This window comes from Lygodium microphyllum, chromosome 20 (genome assembly GCF_053477565.2).
Source record: "Lygodium microphyllum isolate KBCC chromosome 20, Lygodium_microphyllum_v1.1.10, whole genome shotgun sequence".
In the NCBI taxonomy this organism is placed as follows: domain Eukaryota; kingdom Viridiplantae; phylum Streptophyta; class Polypodiopsida; order Schizaeales; family Lygodiaceae; genus Lygodium; species Lygodium microphyllum.
The window spans coordinates 12,739,722-12,758,735 of NC_141154.1; positions in this window are offsets into that span (position 1 = coordinate 12,739,722).

Below are 19,014 nucleotides of genomic sequence, written 5' to 3' on the forward strand. Positions count from 1 at the left end.
TATAGTACATAAGGAAAAGTAGTAGCAAGTCTAGAGCACTTAGAATCCTCCCAAGTAGCAAGGCATAATGGGACATTTGAAGGCCTTGGAAAATTTATAGCTTTGGGAAAAAGAGCACAAACATCACTTATAAGAGAAAGAATATCGGAAGACCACATGTGATAAATTGCGAAGGACAATGGCCACCAAGCTTACTCAATCAATAGACTTAATAGAAGGTAAATCACGCAAGAGTCATCAATAATGATGCTATCCATTGACCTAGAGACTACCTTATATGGGAAATTTCAAAACAAGGTCAAACTATATACTTTAGGTTCATCATCACTATGCACTAGGAGATCTATAAGGAGGCATCACTAAGAGCCTACATTCTATAGAGAACGAACCTACTAAGCTCAAAGCCCCAACTTGTGACAACCACAAGCATAGTAGAAGTCACATAATAGGTCAACGAGGTCAACTTAATTACTTCAAACCAAGTAGGAAAGACCTTATACATCACTTACAGCAAAAGAGATACGTGGACCAAGAGCTACATACCTTTGGACTCCCTCAAGCTAAACCCTCCCCACTATAATATCCTGTTGGTATGGAGCCAACTAGTATCTTGACACTGCCTAGATTTACCTCATCTATCAAAATTTTACTTTGGAGAGTGAATAGATCATCCAACTAAGGAAACCGGTGAGAAGAAGAAAGACTATAATGCCATGGTTGAGGAACTTAAGGGTGCAATCATAGAAGGTAATTGATTTTCCCTTTCCACCAAAGCTTCTATTAGAAGAAGAGCAAGGAACCCTAAGGAGGAGGTATAGAAATTTCAAACACAAGAAGAATCCACAAGTGTAGTAATCTTTGATGTTAAACTAGATGAAGGAAATAGATTCAACGAACCCCTGCCTAGGGCGTTGATGTAGTGGCTGAACCTATTGAATCAATAAGAGGGTATAAAAACTTTGAAAATTTATCATGTGGTGTTTAACAATTCTAATCACTACTTCCAATTGCAAGATGGAACCTAGATACTCACAACCTTCAGATACAACCAAGTCTACCACTTTAGTTGACAAACAAGGCTCTAGTGATTCCACCTTACAAGAGAATATGCAATCTAGCCCAAAGTGCATAATGAATTTGTTGACTCTTAAGTACTATTATTCTTATCCAAAAACTCTAAAGCATTTGCAACCTAAGTCACTCAAGCAACATATGTAGGAGTTAGAAAAGGCGGGGCAATAAGAAGATCAATCAATAGCTAAGAGCCCAAAGAAACTTGAGGATACACTAACATTACTTGCTTAGCATGCCAACATTGGAGTCCCTTCTAAAGAAGATAAGAAAATCTTAGAGAGGCCGTTGACATAAGCCGAGCAACAATCCATTTTCTTGCTCTATCCAACACTCATACTAGTCAAGCCTAAAGGGGATGCAATGGCAGTGGAGAAGGAGAAGAGGAAGATGCGGGAGAGAAGAGCACACACAATGTAGGTGCTTTCCAACTGAACTCACAGCCTTATTGCACTATCATATTATATATGAATAAAGAATGGGCGGTCACAGTATACACGGGTAGGCCCAAAGGCCTTTTACCCCAACAACCTCCCACTAAAAGGCCAATGTGGCTAGGGAGTGAAAACAAAGAAAAAAAAAAGACAAGGTGAGGAATCATAACATCTCACCCAATCCCCAATCGGAAAGAGAGCTATGCAAGAAGTGTTGAGAACCTCTGCAGAAGAGGAGTCAAGCATCCCCAAGTCCATGACATCTAGGAGATAAGCAATCCCGCAGATCCATACAATGGAGCAATCCAAGAATGCTTCTCATGAAGCAAGCACAACTCATCACTACACGGCTGTAAAGCATCAAAGTCGTGCATAGCATCAGTGTGGTGCATATAAGACAGTAGAGAGCAGTCAAACTCTCTAGAGTCAATCATTGAAAGAAGGCCAACATCCCAGACACTCGTCCAATGGGGTCTCAAGACTACATGTCACCTCAGCAAAGAGGAAGACTGACATATGGCTAGATGTCTAGCCTACAAAACTACAAGAAAATGGCTTTCATGAGCCTGCAAGGGGTCTAGCAACTAACCACCAGCATCCTGACCCTGATTGCTATGCATAGCTACGTCATCTGGGCCAATAAGTGCCTCATTTTTAGCATTAACAACTTACTGTAATGGCACTGTAGCTACTGTAAAATCAGCCATAAAGCATACTGAACACTCATCAAGAGGGCTAAGATGTGTTTGCGTCTCATAGAAGACAACATGACGGCTATGTATGACCTGCTGGACATCCAAATCCCATAATCTGTAGGCCTTAAACTCACCATCTCCATAACCAAGGAGGATACATCTACGTGACATAGGCTCATGTGGCATACGTACAGATGCTTGGCAGCCAAACATCCTCAAGTAATCATAGGAGGGTTGCATACCACTCCATGCCTCATGGGGTGTAATACCATCCAACGTCAAGCACGGTGACATGTTAACCAAATAGACTGCTGTCATAAGGGCCTCAACCCAAAAGCCATAAGGCAATCCAGTTGTGGTAAGCATAGAAACAACCTTTGTCTGTAAGGTCAGACACATGCCATGAGCAATCCAGTACTACCATGGGCACAAGAAATCAATGCCATATTGTTGACAAGAGGTCCGAAATCTGGGAGGGAGAGCATGACTCTCATAATCCATCTGCAAGCACCTAGGCCTGCTACCAGTAGAATCCATAAACCCATCAAGCATAACTGCAGCATCCTCAATCTGCACCAAGAAAAAAGCCCAAACACGATGGGTAGCATGATCAACAAAGGTCACAAAGTACGACGCTCCACCAAGTGACTGGGAAGGCATAGGTTCATATACTACACAATTGATTAAGATCTAGAGGAGCATGCCTCATACGAACACCATAAGCCAAGGGGGCTCTGCAAGGACCCAAAGTACAATCAGGGCAAGCATCAAGATCTATAAGTGACATAGGAGGTAGCAATGAGTTTGAACGAGACAAGATCTTCATCTCTCTGTGGTGCATATGGCCTAGGTGATAATGCCATAACAATGCATGTGGTATCCAAATAACTACAACCATAGAATCTCCCACATGAGAGACATGCACTGGGTAATGAGAACCAACTCGAGAACCTCTGGCCAAAACCAAACAAACATGATAGATCTTCCATGACCTATCCTAAAGAGAAATAGAGTTACCTGCATCATGCAACTGACTAACAGAAATCAGGCTCTTACTGAGCATGGGAACATGTAGAACATCCCTAAGCATAAGAGAAGTCCCATTAGGCAAAGCTAGGTGTATGTTCCCTATACCAACAATAGCATAAGTTTGCTCAAGGCCCAGATCAATACATCCATCAACCTCCCTGTAAGAAGAGAACCATGCTCTATGAGGCGTAACATGACAAGATGCCATAGAGTCGAAAAGCTAATCAAAGGCATGGGCTTGATCATTGAGCAAGTAAGCTATAGGGAAACTAGATGACAAGAGGACATGCTCAATTGCATCATCATGGGTAAGTGCATGTACCTCACCACTAGAAAGAGTGGTAATACCTGCTGCATTGCTGACTCTCTGCTCATGTCGAGTCCTTCTCTCTCTCTGCTACTCTCTAATCCGTCTAAAGCATTTTCTTTGAACATTCCTAAGCTTCCCACAATGGAAGAAAACAACATCTGAAGTAGAAGAACCTGTAGAACATGACAAGGAATCCAAGTCATCATGAATAGGGCTATCCATAGCATCCACGGAGCTCAAGCAGTTGAGGGTTGTCCCAACATAGGGAACCTGCTCATAAAGACAATCATCTGCTAATACATCAATGGTAGAAGCATGCTGCAAATGCTCATGAAACCTCAATGGATGGGAGAACATAAAGGCATCAATCAAGGATGCAAAAGCTCCACATGAAGAAGAGTCGTAGCCAACTGCATGACATAACCAACCACAGTACAGTAAGGCATAAGACATCTGTAATAAGAGTATATGATATTCAGCCATGAAATTAGCCCATAACCATATGCATACACATAGCTTTGCAGTACATCATGCCACCAAGGAACATCCAAGTCAAGTAAAGACCGACAAGTGGCAAAGCATCCTGCAAGAGTCAAGCTCCAAGTGAAGCCCAAACATCTATACAAAAACATCCAAACAAGTGGCTCTGTAAGGTATACAACAGTAGACCATGTGCATAGACGGGTAATCATGCATAGCGTCTGCTCTCTAACATGGATGGGCAACAAGAGCCCAACTAGCATAGAAGCTAGACAACAGAGGAGCAAGAAAGCCATAACTGTAAATCCCAAGCACTGTCTAAGTCCACTGATTAGTAAGTATCCCGCATATCAAATGCAAACAAGCAATCACAACTCAATAGGCAACTGCCAAAACAAGGGAGCACTTCACTACTCAATAAAGTGCATCCAAGTAATAGCCAAGATCCATAATCAGAGCATCAAATCCCATATAGCATCTAAGGTCATAACGAAAAAAGCCAAGTCATAATGGAAAAATCCAATTCAATGTCCAACTGCTCAAGGGAATACACAAATGAATGTCAAGATGAGCTCAAACAGTTGCCATCCATAGCCAAAGCATAAAGCATTCACCAAGACATCATAACCCGTACTGGGTAGCCTAGGCATAAACCATGTCATAGATGAAATACCAGCTACAAATAAGTGACAGTCAAACCCAAATCGAGCTCTAATCTCAGCTCAAAAGCATTCCGGAGCATAAACAAGACATATGGCATGGTCCAAATACATCATGACATCATACCAAGTAGCCGAGAGCACCCCGTAACCAATAGGCATAACCCAACTGTAGCATAAATAGCTTCAGCCCTGAAGTTTCCAGTAGCATATAACCTTTGTAAACTAAGCAAATCAATGCTCAATCCAAGCTCAAATCCATAGGCAAACCATAGGCATACATTCCCGTATGTTTAGGCACCAACCGGGCATAATCGGGCATCAAATGGCAAGACTTGTAAGCATAAAATTGAAGTAACAAGTGACTGCCCTGTTTTGGATAGATCTGAGATTGTTCAAAACAGTCAATGGCTGAGCTAAATCAGCTCCAAATGTGTCTCACATAAGAGGCATAACATCCACAAGTGATCCAGTATCAATAGACATCAGTAGAAGCATCACATAAGCCATAGGCATACAAATACATGTTGTCGTAGACTTGAAATCTGTTGCAAAATATTATATTATCAGAATTGGAAAATCCAACATCACCATCGCATCTGGAGTGTGCCAAAACCCCAACTTAGACTCTTACCTTGCCTGAATCGGGTTCGGAATGCCCAAGATATGACAAAAAGAGTGATTTTTGGGCTAGATTTTGAAACAGGTGCAAAAAAAACGTGAGCTGGCTGGGGGGGTCTATTGTCTCACGTGTCGACAATGGGGCCCAAAGGGAGCACAAATGGGGGCGAAATAAGGCCTACACCAAGTCTCAACAAGCCTTGATAGGCTGGAAGCAAGATCCAGGTGAAGGAAGCTCTAGGAGGTGTGAGTTATGGCTGCCCACAACCTGTGAAAACCTTGTTGAGCTAAAAACTGAGTGAGAATGAAGATCTCATACCTCGCGTGGAAGGCCGAGATGAGCTCTTGAAGACTCGCTCTGATACTAGTTAAAGGGGATGCAATGGCAATGGAGAAGGAGAAGAGGAAGATGCGGGAGAGAAGAGCACACACAATGTAGGTGTTGTCCAACTGAACTGACAGCCTTATTGCACTATCATACTATATATGAATAAAGAATGGGTAGTCACAATATACATGGGTAGGCCCAGAGACCTTTTGCACCAACAATGCCAACTGGTCATTGTGAAATGTTAACCCTAGTATTACAAAGAAAGCAAAAAGAAATTTAAGAAGACGCATGTCAAAGTAGAAAAAGATAGCCCAATCGAATAAATGGGAGGAAAAAAGGACAAGTAGAAGGGAAATCTTAAAAGTTTAGGGCAAGCGCAAAAGAGAAAAGGCGTATTTCAAATGCAAAAGCACACCCTAAATTTTTGTAGAGAGGACTAGGCTCCCCCTTATACAATTTATAAATGTAGGCAGGCATGGGTGAAGGCACAATGCAAATAGAAAGGGAATAGGAAAAGAGGACCTAGACTAAAATGGTTGGCCATGTAAAAAAGGGTCGGCTGTCCAAAAGGGATTAGGGCTTGTATAAAATGAAAAAAGTGAATGAAGAAGCTCATTCTTGTATGTGGCCAAAACTAGCTCTCTTCTTCTTCTTCTTCTTCTCCTTGTTCTTGCTTTTTCTCCTTATTATTATTCTTCTTCTCCTTATTCTCGCAGTAGGCTCACTACACACGTAGGTGTTAGAGTACGTATGGCTATGTGAGAGGTATCCTTTCCACTTGGCTTGGAATGCTTGAAGAAATAATAAGCGATCTATGGGTATTGGGGGTCGAACAAGAAGCTCCCACATTTTGGTTCCATTTCCGTACAATGAGTTCAAGCTTTGAGTGCTTGTGCACTCCGAATCAAGCATTGAAGTAAGATTTCAAACTGGTGTACTTGAGGTAGGTATGAAGCAAGGGAGTTGAAGAGGTATTTAATCTCCTTTTTGCAAGTAAGTTTTTCTAGTTTTTTAGATCTAGGTAAGTAGGTTGGATTAGTGTAAGTGGTTGCTTGTGATTTGGATACATTTATGTGAGGAAAAAAAAAGTAAAATAGAAACACGCAGTAGGATTCTTGCTATAATAGTAGCCCCAAAATAGGGAAACAACATGGGAAAGAGAGCTTCAAGGCATTAGGACAGCAAAGATTGAGAAGGGGGAAGTAACATGGCAAGAGAGAAAGGGTTTAAGAAGCCAAGAGGGTAGGGGGAGAGCTCATTTGTCATTTTTGAGTTGAGAGAGAGCTTGATAGAGAGAGAGAGCTACATGGCTAGAAAACATTTTGTGCTTGGAAATCTTGATCACCTCACCTTCGAGCCCCACACGTAAGCTTTGAGTGTGCCTTTGTATTGGATGATTGTTCCTAAGATTGTAGATGGAAGATTGATCCAAGTGCGTGTGAGATTTGGCAAGATTTTTGTCATTTTAGAACTTTCACGGCCACACTTGGATAGATTCCATAGTTGTTTGAGTCTTGCTCTACCACTTAATCCATTCGAACAAACCATCATAGTCTGAGTCACAAGTCCACTTGGACTCACACATGCTACTCAAACTCAGAAAGTCAGGCCAACAAAGACCCTAGACCTAATTCGGCCTAGGACAGTCCTCCACACACACTCAAACAGCCAACCACTCGGACTCATACAAGTTAGACTCAAACGGGTACCTAACTTGAATGTCCGATTCTACAACTCAGATGCTACATATCAGACACTGTCACTCAGAAAAGCTATGAAAAATCTAGATTTTGGCAAATTGGACCCACCCTAAGACAAACAAACCCAAGCTACACTCGCATAGGCCTCCAAATGCATGGAATGGCTCATAAGGCCATCAAACTCACGAATAGTAATCTAATAGCCCAAAAAATTATCGTGGCACTGACTCTCCCCCACGTGTCCCAATGGAGACCCAAACTAATTGATCAAACATGCTACCCCTCAATCCACACATTTAGGATGCTGTAGAGACTAGAATGAACTAGCTAGAGCGGCCGTTAAATGCACAAAAGGATCAAGTAAGTATATGCTACACTATAATAATTTTCATTGGATCTACACATTGCATCAATTGAACATTTGATGCACACCAAAAAAGCTGAAATCTTGATTTTACACAGTACATTTTAAGGAGTGCACCACTAGCATCTGAGTGCCCCTAACATTGAGGATTGTTTTAAATAAGAAGGAATTCATGCAAGATAAGATAAGCTGAACAAACCCACTAGCAGGAGGAGAACCCATGCATTGAATAGTGGCCAAGGACACCAATCTCCAAACACTAAGAGACTTGAATCGTCAAGCTGCTTCAGGAGAAAAAACAATATGCATGATTTGGATGCATCCTTACCTAGCTTGATCAATCTAATTTATTTCCTAGTTTCCCAAGAAATCGATAACATGTTAAGAACCAGTGCTAACTAGGAAAATGATGAGCTTGACTTGGGAGAATTCCCAGTCGATATCTAGCAAATGATAACCCTGTATGAATTTTCAAAATAAAATGGAACATCATGGTAGACCTGCCAAAGACATCATAGCCAATCTCGAGGAAGAATAGTAGTTGGCAAGGAGAGCACTCCAAGGTATAGCTATCTATAATCAAGAGCAACAAGCTCAAAAGATGAGGCAAGCCATAGAAATGCATGAGGTCCAACATATCTTAGCACTCACCAACCAAAACAAAACATGACCAAACATTGAGAGGGAGAGAGTAGTAGAAGCCGACCTTATGCTGAGAGCAAGCTCCTTATGAAGCGGCTCTTAGTCAACATGGCTACAGAGCATAGGGGAGAAGCTCTGGAAACTTTTTTGCTATTAGGACTAGGATTCACCTTGAATTCTAAGAGCTAGACCAAGATACCTATGATTGTTGAGCAACTTGACAAGTATCAGCTTGACAATGACCCGTATAGCTTTGTGGAGAAATTTGAGCAAGTATGTGAGGCTAATGGCCTCTCAGACCTCTCTCAACGTGCACAAGCTTTTGGAATTTTCCTAAGAGACAAAGGATGGATGTGGTACACTAGTCTAGACAATGCTGACTGGAATAACTTCAATAACCTCAAGAGTCTCTTCATCAAGAGATTCTCTAAGGTGGGATATTCTCGCAACCTCATCATTAGCTTGACAAATGTCATTCAAAAGGACGAGGATATTTGAGACCATGTCACACACATGTGAAGTCTCTTTTAAGAGAATCCCAATCGCAAAGCTACCTAGAAAACGAGTGGTCTCCACTATGTTCATATGTAAAATTCAAAGCAAAGAGCTTTACAAGGCATTGGTGAGCAACTCAACCCTACAAAGGGATGTGCTAGCTAGGGTCTTCGAAGAAGCCATATATGAGTGGATGACCTACTCAAGGAGAGGAGCTCAAGACCCACAACTTGAGATAGCACTATCTCTAAAACCTGAGAAATAGCTACAACCATTAGTGAAAGATCTAGCCAAAGTACTTAAGTCAAGGGAAAGAGTGTCGATCAGGGTGGCCAAGTGTTGGTAGACATGAAGTTAGAATTAGCTAGGCTACAAGAGATTATGAGAAGGCCCACACGACCTCATGTGCAATGCATTCATTGCAGAGCAAAACACCTTCTAACGGAGTGCATGGATCCTAGATCCAGATCCTGTACTGGTAGGTTTGGCCATGATGCAATGCATTGCCAATTACTGAGGTGATTACCATACTCATAGCCATACAATCATCATTACTACCTAGGGAGTACACTGCCATATTTTGGAAGGGGAACTCCGCTATCTCTCCTAGCAACCAATGATTCAAAGCGAGCTATCCCTAGGATGGATATACCCCACAGGGATACCTAGACCACCTGGACCCATCATGACCCATCCACCAAGCGATCTGATACATTACCTGGAAAATCCGAATGAGAACAAAGCATACGTGAACCCTTATGTCTTGTACAAAAAGAGGTTAATCCCAACTCGATGGATTTTAGACTATTGCCACTGATGGCATTGGGTAGGGGAAGAGCTAGAGGTCTAGGAGGACAGAATCAGGAACCCATTGCTTGCTAGAGTTGCGGCCACCCAGGATACATCTCATCTTGATGCCCCAAAATTTAGCAAGTAAATTGAGACAAGGCCTACCTAAGTTGCCCTAAGTGTGGGACCACACACTTGTGTGCCAAGTGCCCTAGGCAAAAACCTTCCACTAGTTCAGTTATCATGCCGTCCTTCGTACCGTTGGGATTGTTCAGAGTTGAAACACTAGATGGCAAAGCCACACTAATTCCACTAAATGTCATGAACCAAGCATAGGCAAGGTAGGCTGGTATTTCATTACTAGGACCTAGCAATCTCGATGTAGCTTCAATAGGGAAGAAAATCCATAGAAGAAGAAAAAAGAGAGCTGAGATGAAGATTACGCTTAAGACTGATAGTGCCACCATGTTACCAAAGGGGAAGAAAGTCATAGACATAGAAGTAGAGACATCTGCTCCTCAAATTGCAAAAAATGGAAGTGCCAAGGTTGGAGAATATCATGATCTGAGTCACTAATTAGAAGTGGTTGATAAGTTCAAGGAGTGGGTGAGAGAAGCCCATGAACAACTAAAGGATGCGGAACCCATATTGAAGATGAGATCAATGAGCTCTCTAGTCACCAGTCTTGCCAACTCAGTTAAGATCAAGAGATGCATTCTCACCCCACATATCACCGTGCACATACACATGTCCTAGATGCCACAGGTATGCAAACTATCCAAGATCATTGGCAGAAGAGTGTAGAGCCGAACGAAAAGCAAGCGGTTGGAAACTTTCTCACGACATTGATATTGGCCCCTTTGACCCTATCTCTAGGAGAGCTTCTCCCGTAGAACTCGATGTTATGGCAAGGGTTGAAGTAGTGGGTAGAATGACACGATGAGTTTGGAGTGACCAACTTGCTTGACCACAATGCAATAATGCACATACCAAGCTTAATCTTCAACTCTATGTGCCTAAGTCTTTGCATATAAATGCCTTTTGGGAAGACATAGAGATGCACATAGTATTGCTTATAAATGCATTAGGAGATGCCACAACGAAGGAAATTGTAGATATAGGAGCTGGGGTCAATGTGCTCATCCATGTAGTCCTACAGGCTTGGGATAATCCATCTGTGGATACCACAAGGTTTAATGTCACACTCGCTAATGGAAAGGTTAGATTATTTGGAGTGCTAAAAGAGTGGCCCTTGAGGATAGCAGGAGTCCAGTCCTCAGTGAACTTCATAGTCATGAAGGGAGTGGACTACGAAATCCTACTAGGCCGACCTTAGATGCAAAATGCACGAGTGATAGAAGATTGGGAAAATGATCTCATGTTCTTGGGCAACAAAGTGGAGGCAGTAAGAGTCAAGATGGGTACATGAAAAACCACATGGGTCAACCTAAATGCCATCTTTACTATCTTGAAAGGAGACTCACAGGTTAGGAATTATTATGGGCCATTAACAAAGTATATCTCATGCCCTAAGGATGAGCGAGATTGTAACGTGTCCACTAGTATCATCCAGGACACGTCTTAGCAGTCCATCAGAAAGGATGTCTAGAAAACTCCGCCCGGCACTCCCATGGAATGTTATGCATTTTCTGCCACATAGCGGAAGTATCCTGGTTGTTCCCACCTAGGATCGACCGGAATTAGGGTTTTCCTGATTGGTCATTAGCTAATAGCAACTAGCGTCAGACCCGAGCGAACTACTTTACGCAAAAACGCCAGGTCCGAAGCGGATTCACGCTGCACTTGGTTCAAGGAGAATGGGAAACGAGAGGGATGCAAGGCTCAACCTCTCTGCCATAAGGCATAGTCCCATTCCGTTCCCCTAAAACAGCGTAAATCAGGTAAGACGTAACTCTAGGTCATCGCTCTCGTTATTCGTTTTGATGATGATGATCATCCTGCTGTTCTTCGAGATTTTTGAGAAAAGTTCCTGGCTAACCGGGACCACCCAACCGTAGGACGGACCCATGGCCCATCCTCCACACTTTCCTTGGTTTATTTTAGTTATGTAATTATCTAACACATTAATTTGACATATAACAATCAGCTTCTTTAATTAATCCTGTTAAGCACTGGTTCCTTCACGTAATCTTATCACATGACATAGAAAAACAATATCAAGCAAGTTTTCTTTTTTTTTTAACATTTCATTATTTTATCTTTGAAATACAAGGAGTTCCACCCGTAGGCTTGTCCATAATCCGCCCGAAGGCTATCCAGTGATCCCCAGGGATCACTATTCCAAGCTTCCACCCATAAACTTGTATGCGGGCCTCAAGATCCAATCCCGAGTCATGTTAGCCTCTTGTGCAGGACTCGGAAGGTGAGGGATTTATGGCCAGAGCCCCCCCTGGCACCCAAGCGTCCTCCTACTCCAAGTAGAGCTCAACGGAAACACCTCTCGCGGTGGGTTCGATCCACGTTCCCGACGCAGTGAACAACCCCCTTGGTTAGGGTTAGGCAGGTAGTCGGGGGTAACTGAAACTGCCTCTTCCTTCAGGCCTTTTAACCTGAAGTATAGGTACTCATTTAGTTTGTAATTCATAATTCAAACAGAGCCCTAAAGTCTCTAGCAAGCAAAAACATTTCCATTAATCAACCGTGTTGTTTGGCAAACTGCTAAGGAAGTGTTCTTTCCTTTTGAGTGTATCAGCACTCGTTCCCAAGGTGTCTTGTAAATTGGCAAGATCCTTTATATTCCAGTGTAGGGCGTACCTTATTAACCCAACTTGGTCAACCCTAAAGTTCCTTAGATATGGTAGTTTCCAGTTTACAACTTTCCTTATTTAGAAGGATATCCAAAAATACGTCCTTTTGCAAGATAACTTGCGTAGGGATCTGCCATCCTTGTTGAGGTTTTTTTTTACCCTTTCTCCTTGTGAATCAATCACAAGACTAAATGATTTCATACTTGTTGCGCAAGTCCTGCGATGGAATAATCCGTTTTAGATCCTTTAAGCTGACTTATGTCGGGCCTAGGGTTTCTTTTTAAGGATCTCGGGGACAGCCCTAGTTCTTTTTCTTTACGAATTTTTTTTACCCTACAATAAGGAAAGTAGTCAAGTGCTTAGGGTATGAATATTTCTATGTTTAGATTGGTTTGGATATCTTTTGGAAGGTAATATTAATCGTCTTGTCACGGTTTTGCTATCCTTGTGACAATTTACTTTTCAGCCAATACAGTTCAATTTAAACTTCCTTTTTCCTTGCAAATGAACTCATGCCAAATAACAAACATTTCCCTTGCTAAGATGTGCAATTAGCAATGATAAATTCCTAGTAATTTGAGCAACGAAAGAAACCTTTCATGAATTTAATCATTTACAATGATTTGTTGCGAAAGGAATAAGACTAATGGTGCAAGATATAATTTCTATACCTTTAGGATTTAACTAAAATATACTACTATAGTAAATGGATAATCTTGCTCATAATTTATAATGCTTGATGCAATTCGAAGGAAACTAAATTCTATACATTATCATTCATTCAAATAAGCTAAACTCCTTCATTACAAATAACTCGGACAAATATATCCTATCCCTAACAATTTCTCTTTGCATGATCAACTTAAAACCGAATTAAAGCCAAGAAGAAAAACCTGGTTTTGGGGTGAGATATCCACATGGATACCAGGAGATGCACCTCCCGCAGCTACTCCTTGGACTTTTTTAGGAGGCATCACAGTTGTAGTCCTTCGAACGTGGAAGCAGCTTTACACTCTCTTTTTTTCAGAATTCCACCGTTGCTTCCTTGCACCGTCCGTCGAAAGTAGTTTTTGGAAGGCTCCCTCCTTGAGGTCGGGGAATTCGAAAGGGTGTTTCAGAATCTTTTATGACTAAGACCCATTGAAGCCATGGGGAAGGCTTAATGGCCTTTTAATGACTCGTTCAAACGAGGAATGAAAAGGGATGGAAAAGACACAAGGTGCGGGAGAGAACTCTAAGGGAATATAGTAACCATAAAGGTTATAAGTAAGGTCGAAGGACTCTAACCCAACTTGGAGAAAAGGGTTCTCAATACGCCACAAGGGAAGGGTTAGAGAAGGTTTAATCATGGGGGGAAAGGAAAAAAAAAAGGTGATTCCAAGATCCACGCAAAAAGGGGGTCTAAGGGATTATAGAACACGAAAGGGGAATGGGTTCCAAGGCTCAAGAGGAAGGGGGCTTATAGGGGTTACCACCAGGGAGAAAAAAAAAGGTTTTTAAGGCCTACGGGAAAAGCTTCATGGTTAAAACATAAGGGTTCTAACACCCATCAAAAAGGGGGAATTTAGACACACGGGGGGAAAAGGTTTCAAAGCCCATAACAAAGGGCTTAAAGGTTAAATCATGGGGGTATGGAAGGGTTTTTGGAAAGGCGCAAGAAGGGGGATGAAAAGGCCTTAGGAGGATTAAAATCGGGGGGGGGGAGGAGAAAGAAAAAAAATGTATAGGAAGGGGGTCTTGGGGGAAAATTTTAAGCCTCGAGGAAAAAAAAAGGTGAAAAAGGGGCTTATTAAGCCCTTTGGAAGCTTCCCCTAGGAAGCTTCCAAGGTTTCCCCATGTGGGGGGAAACTTACTGGCGACGCAGTGTGACGGACAGGTGGCGGCGTGCGACGGTAGGCAACGGCTCCTCCAGGCAGTCGAGACGTGGTGGCAGCCTCCCCCTCTTTCCCTTCTGGCTTCAGCTCCTCCGTCAGCGTCGAGGCGGCGTTCCTCCTTCTCACGGTGAGGTCCTCACAGCGTCGTCCTCTCCCTCCCCCTTTCTCCTCGTTTATTTAGTAGGATATATGGCAGCCTCTCGATCGTTCTTCCCTCCCTAATTTTATAGGGGGGGAGAGAATCTCTCCCCCCTTACCTGTCATCATGCATGGCAAGGGAGCCAAGCAAGCTCCAACGAGGAGCTTGCTGGCTCCTCCATTCCACCTCACAAGCTCGTGCTCGACACGCTACCGTGAAGGTGATTTTTTTTTTTGGCTTTTAATATATTACATTCTCTCCCCCTTATAAGAATCGAGATGTCCTCATCTCAAGATAAACTGGGGATACTGATGGATGAGAGTGCCTTCATCTACCCAGGTGGCATCCTCTTTGGAATAATCTTTCCACTGGAGGAGGCATTCTCTTAAGGTTCCAGATCTTAACTGTCTCTCGCTAACATCTAAGATCCTATCCGGCCTTAGTTTAAGGACTCCTTGACTAGGCATTACAATTTATTGGTCATCAAGTACATGATTAGGGTTGGGTACATATTTTTTCAATAGGCTGATATGGAATACATTGTGAACCTTTAGGTTCTCAGGGAGTTGCAATCTATAAGCATTGGGTCCTAGCCATTTGAGGATTTTGTACGGCCCACAATACCTTGGACTTAACTTCTTGCATTCTCCTAGGGATAGAGAACTCTTTTTAGGGCGTACACGAATGAAGACCATGTCTCCTTCTTTGAAGACTCTTTCTTGACGTTTCAAATCTGTGTATGCCTTTTGTCTATGCTTGGCCGCTTGTATGTCTTGTGTTATTGACTTTATTTGATCATCCATGTCTTCCAACATCTGTCTTGACGCTTCAACTCTTAGGGTTGGATCAGAAAAGTTTAGGGGACTTCGACAATCATGACCATACAATGCCTGGAAAGGAGTCATCAGAATGCTCTGCTAGTAAGAAGAATTGTAGGCAAATTCAACTAATGGCAAGTATTGAATCCACCTCTTCGGCTCTCGACAGTAGTATGCCCTAAGCATATCCTCGATGATTTGATTAACTTGCTCTGTTTGGCCATCCGTTTGGGGATGGTAAGCGGTGCTAAAACAGAGTTGAGTCCCAATAGCTTCAAAGATAGCTCTCCAGAAGTGTGATATGAAGAGAGAATCTCGATCACTAATGATTCTTCTAGGTAACCCATGTAGCTTGAATATCTCCTTGATAAACAATCTTGCAATGTCGGAGGCTTTATAGTTTGTCTTTACTGGAATCAGGTGTGCAACCTTGGTAAGCATGTCAACCACAACCATAATGGAATTGTATCCTCCTTGGACTTGGGGTAGGCCCACAACAAAATCCATACTGATGAATTCCCATTTCATTTGGGGAATGTCAAGCGGTTGCAGTTTCCCTGGCATCATGACATGTTTGGCTTTGATACGTTGGCAAGACAAACACTCAGTGACATATTTGAGAACATTACCTTTAAGCCTCTCCCAATGGTAGCTCTTCCTAACTGCATTAAGAGTCTTAGCATAGCCAGGATGTCCTACGAAAGGAGAATCATGAGCTTCCCATAATATCTTCTGCTTAAGTGACTGGCTTGTTGGTATACACAGCCTTGTTCTGTAGTAGACAAGTCCATTATCAATGGAAAATTCCTGATACTTAGCTTACAACTTCTGATTCTGCTCCTTGGTAGATATTTCCTTTATCATTGTTTGGTAGGCCAAATCATGGCATGCTTCCTCTCTAGCTAGTTCAAGTACAGGGTTGTTTGGCATAGATACTTTTGTAGCCAGAGATCTGGCCGCCGTTGATGGATTCTGCAAGATTAGGGAATTTAGGAATGCCTTGCGACTGAGTGCATCGGCAACTACATTCTCCTTCCCTAGTCGGTACTGGATTTCAAAATCATATTCCTCCAATACTTCAATCCACCGACGTTGTCTCATGTTGAGCTCGTTCTGGGTAAAGATCCATTTGAGACTCTTATGGTTGGTTACTAGAGTAAACTTGTTACCCAACAGGTAGTGTCTCCAAAGCTTTAGAGCATGGATGACAGCTAGTAATTCCAGATCATGCGTAGCATAGTTCTTTTCATGACTCTTCAATTTCCTTGAAGAGTATGCTACTAGATGACCTTCCTGCATAAGTACACACCCCAAGGCAAGAATGCTAGCATCAGTTACTACCTCAAACTCCTTATTGAGGTCAGGAAGTTTTAGAATAGGTGCTGATACCAAACTTTGCTTCAATTTGTCGAAGCTATTTTGTTCGGAAGTTGACCATGTAATGGAAGTCTGCTTCTTTAGTAAGTCTGTAAGAGGTGCTGCAATCAAAGCATAGTTTTTTATGAAGACCCTATACCATCATATCAATCCAAGAAAGCTACGTATCTCTTTGATGGATATTGGTATTGGCCATTCAAGCACATCTCTGACCTTGGCTGGGTCTACTGATATTCCTTCTGATGATACTATGAATCCCAGATATTCAATCTGACGCTTGAAGAATGCGCACTTCTTCATTTTTGCATACAGCTTATGATACCTCATTATCTCAAGGACAATCCGAAGTTGAGGTTCATGATCTTCTTCCTATTTAGAATAGACTAAAGTGTCATCGAAGAAGACAAGCACGAAATCATCAAGATATGGTCTAAAGATATCTTGCATTAATCTATTGAAGGTGGCAGGTGCATTTGTAAGCCGGAATGACATAACCAGGAACTCAAAGTGCCCATATCTTGTATTGAAGGCCGTCTTTGGAATATCTTCTTCCTTGATCCTTATCTGATAGTAACCTGACCTAAGATCAATCTTGGAGAAGATCTTTGCACCTTGAAGACGATCAAGAAGCTCATTTATTCTAGGAACAGGATACTTGTTCTTGACTGTTGATTGATTCAACCCTCGGTAATCAATATATAGTCGAAGTGTCCCATCTTTCTTTTTCTGGAATAGTACTGGAGCTCCCCACGGTGAGTTGCTAGGCCGGATGTAACCCTGATCTAACAGTTGCTTGAGTTGTTCCTTCAACTCAATTGCTTCCGGTATGGACATTCTATAAGGTCTCTTTGCAATTGGTGCTGCTCCAGGCACTAGCCTAATCTCATGATCTACTTCTCTTTGAGGCAGAAGTTCAATCAATTCCTCAGGGAATATATCAGCGTATTCCTTTAGCCAAGAAGGTCCTTCATGAGACTCTTGCTTTTGATCTAACTTGTTGAGTTTGATCAGGTAAACGGGTAATCCTTTTCTGACTCCTTTTATGATCCGAGATACTTTGGCTAATTGGATTCTTGGCACTCCTGCCTCACCTTGTGTTGTGACAAATTCCCTTTCAGAGTTTTGAAAGGAAACTTGACCCTTTCCACAGTGGATATGGGTGTCGTTGGGCTTAAGCCAATCCATCCCGAGTAGACACTCATGGATACCTAAATTCATGACTATGAATTTTACTGAAGTCTTCTTTCCTCCCAGAAAGAATTCCACCTTAGCAATTTGCCTGGTACAAGTTACCTCACGACTGTTTGCCAACTCCACAAGCAGGGTAGGTGCTTCTACTGTGGTTATTCCTAAACTTTTTGCACATGCTGGTGAGATAAAGGAATGTGTACTGCCATAATCAATCAAGGTTTTGAAATCTTTACCTTGATAGTCCGACGATGTCTGAATCACCGAGAACTGGTGATTCGACCCTTTCTTGTGTAAAGCGGCATGGACTATCGCTTTTTCGAATTCAGCTTCCATAGTCGGATCTTCCTCTTCTTCTTCTTCACATGTTTGCCTATTGGCAATGCAAGCGGTTCTTCCTCTTCCATGGGTAACGGCTCCTTGACTACGGCCTGCACCTCGGAAAGGCGTTTGACGATGTCCTTCGCTGAGCTTGGGACATTGCCTCTTGAAGTGACCGGGTTCGTTGCAGTGGAAACAACGAAGGTTTTGGCCATTACTTTGAGTAGGAACAAAGTTGTTGACGTTATTTGTCCTTGCTTTCTTCCTTTGTCCCTGATTATGACCTTGAACTCTCTTCATTTGAGGTTTGAATGCTCCTCTGTTCGGGTCACTATAGGACCAAGTTTTGTTACCCCTTGGTCTAGCTTGCACCTCTTGAATTATAGGCGCCACTCAAATGAGTGCATCCTAAAGATCTGATGGACGCATAGATTCGAGACGGGCATTTACGGGTGGATTTAAGCCCGCACAAAATTTGGACACCTGCTGCGTCATGTCCATCTATGGCACATACTTTAAAAGTGAGACGAAGTTAGAGTAGTATGCGTCAAGAGTGAGTCCTAGCTGTTTTAGCTCGTAGAACTCATTCATTTTCTGCATACGATAGGTAGGTGGTAAATATCTTCCTTGCACGGCTTTCTTCAACTTCTCCCAGGTAATAGAGCCCTCTGAAATCCCTTGATCCCTGCACCATTGCTTCCACCAAAGTTTGGCTTCACCGGTGAGCTTTAACTTAGCGAGCATGGCCTGATTGGTAGGTGCATTACCAGCTACTTCAAAGTAATCCTCCATGGATTCAATCCAAATTTCAGCATCATCTTGGACGAATCTGCCTCTCCCGTCAAATTCGGGTGGCTTTATTTGCTTGAGGAGGAACTTCTTCTCCTAGGTCACAGTAGTACTTGATGT